Below are 5,907 nucleotides of genomic sequence, written 5' to 3' on the forward strand. Positions count from 1 at the left end.
ATCACCTTTACGATAAGAACATCTTTGTAGGGGTGCGTTTTGTCGACTGCAGCTCAGCCTCAGCCTTCAACACCATAAGCCTTCAATACAAAATAAGCTAATTCCTAATCTTCTGGATCTTGGCCTTGGAGCTTCCATCTGCCACTGGCGTCTGGACTTCCTGACCAGCAGACCACAGTTGGTTAGAAGTGGTTGCAAAAGCTCCTCCAACCTGTCTCAACACTGGTGCTCCTAGGGCTTGTGTGCTCAGACCCTTGCTCCACTCCTTGTGCACCCGTAACTATGTGGCCGTATACATTAATAACCTGATCTTTAAGTTTGCCACAATGATACTGCTATTGTCGGCCAGATCAACAACAATGATGAGAAAAGAGATAGGAACCTTGTGTCATGGTGTTAGAACAGCTACCAAGTCCTTACGTTAGCACCGGGAAATGATTACTGGTTTTATCTTGCACTAAACATTATTCCCTTATGTATCTGTGCACTATGAATGGCTCGATTGTTATCATGTATGGTCTTTCTGCTGACTGGTTAGCAGGTAACAAAAGCTTTTCACTGTACCTCGACACACTTGAGAATAAACTAAACTGAACTGATAAACTAAACTGAACTGAGTTGGCTGTTGACCTAAGGAAGTGAGGGAGCGATTGCAATCTTATTATCATCAATGGTGTTGTTGTAGAGATGTTCAAACACTTCAATTTCAGAGCCATCCATAGCACCAGCAACCTAACCTGGTCCCTCACACTGATGCAGTGATGAAGAAAGCATATCATACTATTTATTTTCATATATACCTGAGAATATTTTGGTGTATTCATGCTCGCAAATGTCTCTAGATGCGCTGGAAAAAGTACCCTGGCAGATATTTCTCAACCTGGTATGTCAACTGCTCTGCTGTTGACCTCCTGAAACAGTGGTGAACACAGCCCAGTCCACCACAAGGTCGTCACTTCGGTCTGGTCCATCCTGGTGCATGGCAGAAAGAAGTCTGGAAGTATCGTTGAGGGTGCCTAACATTCTGCCTATTCCCTGTACTCTCTTCTTCTTTCTAGGAAAATATTCAGGAGCTTGAACTCGCTAGAATTTCGGCTTGTACTCGCTAGAATATAGAAGATTGAGGGGGGGATCTTATAGAAACAAAAATCTTTTTGGACAGGCTATTTGCAGGATTTTTTTTTCCCGATTTTTTTTTAGTCCAGAAGGGTCACGTTTAAATAAGAGGGAAGTACTACACCATATATGAGAAATACATTTTTTGTACCGAGTGGTTTTTTTTGAGTTTTTGCCACAAAAGTATGAGCCATTTCAAAGAAAGTAAAGAAAGTGAGCAAGAGTCTTGAAGTTAAAGGGATCAGGGGGTATGGAGAGAAGGCAGGTACAGGATACTGAGTTCGATGATCAGCCATGATCATATTGAATGGCTGTAGACCCTAGAAAAGAAAGAACTCCTGCACCTAGGAACTATGTTTCTATGTTGAAAACATTCAGACATCCGACTTAAGGGAACGACCAACCTCCGGAGTTTTTGTTGTTGTACTCTTACTCTCGTTACACTCATTCTGGTCCAAAATTCTGGTACTTAGGCCAACTTGGATTGGCTACAGATGCAAGACCATTCTCCTGTTTAGTTGTTGTATTTGTTACCATGTCCAGAATTTAGTTTATTCATTGTCCTTTTTACCGAGATAAGTGGGAAGTCTTCTAGGATCCAAGATGATACTAAAAGCACAATTGTGTATACAGAGAGCGGGTAAATCTGTGGCAATTTTTTGCCACAGAAAGTAGATTGAGGCCATTTCATTGGCTATATTTAAGAGGGAGTTAGATGTGGCCCTTGTGGTTAAAGGGATCAGGGGGTATGGAGAGGAGGCAGGTACAGGATAAACTGAGTTGGATGATCAGCCATGATCATAATGAATGGCTGTGCAGGGTCGAATGGCCGACTCCTGCACCTATTTTCTATGTTTCTATGTTGAAAGCTCAGACGTCCAGACTTAAGAACGGCTTCTCTCCGGAGTTGTTGCTGTGTACTCTTACTCTCGATTACATCTCATTCTGTTATCCTTCATTTTGGTACTTAGGACAACTTCAGATTGCACTACAGTATTTGCACCATTCTCCTGTTTAGTTGTTGTATTTGTTACCATGTTTAATTTAGTTTATTATTGTCCTTGTTACCGAGATACATTGAAAAGCTGTTCTGCATGCTATCCAGTAAAATCATATTATACGTGAGCACAATTGTGTATACAGTCGTGCGGGTGGCACAGTGGCAGAGTTGCTGCCTAACAGCGCCAGAGATCCGGGTTCGATTTTGACTATTAGTGCTGTCTGTATGGAGTTTATAAGTTCTCCCTGTGACCGTGTGGGTTTTCTGTAGACTCGGTGGGGCCGAAGGGCCCGTTTCCATGCTGTATCTCTAAACTAAACTAAATTACAACCAGGCACAAATAAAAGAAGTGAAACGATTGTAAGTGGATCCCCTTCTGGGTTGCACTCAAACAGTTGTCACAATCCCCCGCCACCTCGTATCTTCCATTGTCTCAAGTCTCTGAAAAGTCTAAGCTTGATCTAGGGTGGTGTGCAATTTCCTATTTTCACACCTTAAGTCCTAGTGTCTTGGCAAAACTGGATCGATGAAATAGAGGGGAGCCTAACCCAGCCATTGCAGCTCTGCACAGCCTCTGACAATAGACAATAGGTGCAGGAGTAGGTCATTTGGCCCTTTGAGCCAGCAGCGCCATTCAATGTGACCATGGCTGATCATCCCCAATCAGTTCTTGTCTTCTCCCCATGTCCCCTGACTCCGCTATATTTAAGAGTCCTATCTGGCTGCAGGCTGCCCTCGATCTGTAGGGCACATCCGGCTGCTGTAGGGCCTCATGACTCATGACCACCACAAATGTGCTACCTGTCTCCTGCAGCAGCCCCCTCACCTGTCCACTTCCATGTGCCAAGGTACAATCAATACTATACAATACAATCAGTTTTATTCATCACATTGCACATGAAATGCAAGTGAAATGAATTTGCCAGCAGCGGTACAATGAGAAAGAACACACAAAAACACAATAAAATTTTAACACAAACATCCACCACACCATTCATCACTGTGGTGGAAGGCACAGAAATTGGCCAGTCCTCCTCCATTTTCCCCCGTGGTCGGGACCTCAACCCTCCGCAGTCACCGCTACGGGCGTCCAGATGATAAAAGTCAAGGTAAGTCCTGAATCAGTGCCTCCCCCACCGGAGACCGCGGCTTCAGATTGGTGTAGGCCACAGGCCAGCGGTCGGTGATTTAGAGTTTGCGCCGCAGCCAGAAGCACTGCAGACTGCAGGGCCGGCAGTCAAAGTCGAAGCTCCCTAAATAATCAGGTTGTGGATTATTTAGAGCCACTGACTTTCCGCTGCTGATGTCGTGGGTCCAAATTATACCATGCCGTGCACTGTTGGAGGGGCAATATTGTGGGAATGCAGCACTGTGAGAGGGCATAACCGAGGGATAGCCAAGTCTACTGTTTATTCTGTGCACGTTATGTAAAGAAGGAATCCCATTGCATCCAGCTTGTATATGACTGAACTAAACTGATCTGATCTGCTGGAATTCAAGATTCCAAAGGTCACATTATACTGGTGTGTTTGACCACTGGGCTAATAATCCAGAGAATATTAATTCAAGCAGAGTATGACTTGCTGAATTCAGTTGAATAAAAGCTAGTCACAGTAAAGATAAGCTTGAAATACTGACTATGGGTGAGGAGATGCTGAGGGAATGTCACATTATTCTTTTTTTTGTTAACCAAAAATAAATGTAATACATTATTTACAATAGTAATGTGTAGGAAGGAACTGCAGATGCTGGTTTAAATTGAAAATAGACACAATAAGCTAGAGTAATTCAGCAGGACAGGCAGCATCTCTGGAGAGAAGAAACGGGTGACATCTCGGGTTGTGACCATTCTTCAGACTAGTCAGGGGAAGGGCAAATGAGAGATATAGATGATGACGTAGAGAGATAAAGAACAATGAATGAAAGATGTGCAAAAAAGTAACGATGATAAAGGAAATATGCCATTTTTGCTGTTTGGTGGGTGAAAACGGGAAGCTGGTGCAACTTGGATGGGGAAGGGATGGAGAGGGAATGCTGGGGTTACTTAAAGTTAGAGAAATCAATATTCACATCTGTGGGCTGTAAGCTTCCCAAGTAGTATTACAATAGTAACTTTGTGCAAAGAAGGAATCCCATAGTAACTTCAGAATTCCAAAAGGGAAGCAAAATGAAGGTAAAGAGATGTGAGAGCTGAAGGGACAACAACAGCTAAAGTGCTTGGCAAACATTTTCGCGTTTGCTCACTGCATTACATCAACAGTAAGGCATTATTTGTGTTTTTTCTTGATTCCTTTGGTATCTAAAAAGTTTCAGAAGTGATAAATCTGGCTGTAAAATTTTAAAATCGCCCATGGTTCTGAAGTGGGTTTTTACATGCAAATAAAAAACGCTTCTGAAGCTAAATTTATCATTAAAAAAATCTCCAGACTTACGAGTGGTGTGTGGAAAAGTAAGTTTTCTATCATTATGGTATTGAGATGTATATTTTGGCAAATAATAAACTGTCCTGACAGCTTAAACACCCACTCCCTTTCAATAGGATATTGTCAATTTGCTGAGGTTGATTATGTCCAATTAACAGCTAACAATGATGCCATTCCTTGGCCTGCATCTGAGTAAAATGTAATTCAAAACCCATGTATGGTTTGCGATTTTTTTAAATGATATATTTTGCTTCAGAGGCGTTTTCTTTTTGTATATAAAAACCCACTTGAGAACCATGGGCGATTTTAAAATTTTACAGGAAGTAGGATAAATGTCTCTCAAGCTTACCCCGATTTCCACAATTATTCACAGCACAAAAAATGACCATTTTGGTGGGTTTTAACAAGTCAGAAAGTACACGTTTCATGTATAGGGAGGTTGCACGGCAGTCGGGTCACGACCCATGACCCGTACTGTTGCTACGCTACGCCAACTGGAGTACACATGATGAACTGCAGGTAACATATAGAAACTTACAAAATTCTTAAGGGGTTGGACAGGCTAGATGCAGGAAGCTTGTTCCCGATGTTGGGGAAGTCCAGAACAAGGGGTCACAGTTTAAGGATAAGGGGGAAATCTTTTAGGACAGAGATGAGAAAAATATTTTTCACACAGAGAGTGGTGAATCTCTGGAATTCTCTGCCACAGAAGGCAGTTGAGGCCAGTTCATTGGCTATATTTAAGGCTATGTTTTTTCATGATTCCTTTGGCATCTAAAAAGTTTCAGAAGTGATAAATCTGCCTATAACATTTTAAAATCGCCCATGGTTCTGAAGATGGTTTTTACATACAAAATGAAAACGCTTCTGAAGCTAAATTTATCATTAAAAAAATCTCCAGACTTACGAGTGGTGTGTGGAAAAGTAAATCATTATACTATTGAGATGCATATTTTGGCAAATAATAAAATGTTCTGACAGCTTAAACACCCACTCCCTTTCAAATAATTCCCTTGCTGAGGTTGATTTTGTCCAATAAACAGCTAACAATTTGGCTCGCATCTGAGTAAAATGTAATTCAAAACCCACGTATGGTTTGTGATTTTTTTTATGATAAATTTTGCTTCAGAGGCGTTTTCCTTTTGTGTGTAAAAACCCACTTGAGAACCAGGGGCGATTAAAAAAATGTACAGTCCAATTTATCACTTCTGAAACGTTTTAGATATAAAAGGAATCAGGAAAAAACACAAATAATGCCTTACTGTCGATGGAATGCGATAATTGCCAATATTTTGAATCTTGATATCGTCTCTGTCGCTTGGCGAGTTTTGAAGTTGGGAAAACTTTATTCCGGGGCGGCCACTTGGG

This window comes from Leucoraja erinacea, chromosome 6 (genome assembly GCF_028641065.1).
Source record: "Leucoraja erinacea ecotype New England chromosome 6, Leri_hhj_1, whole genome shotgun sequence".
Taxonomy (NCBI): Eukaryota; Metazoa; Chordata; class Chondrichthyes; order Rajiformes; family Rajidae; genus Leucoraja; species Leucoraja erinaceus.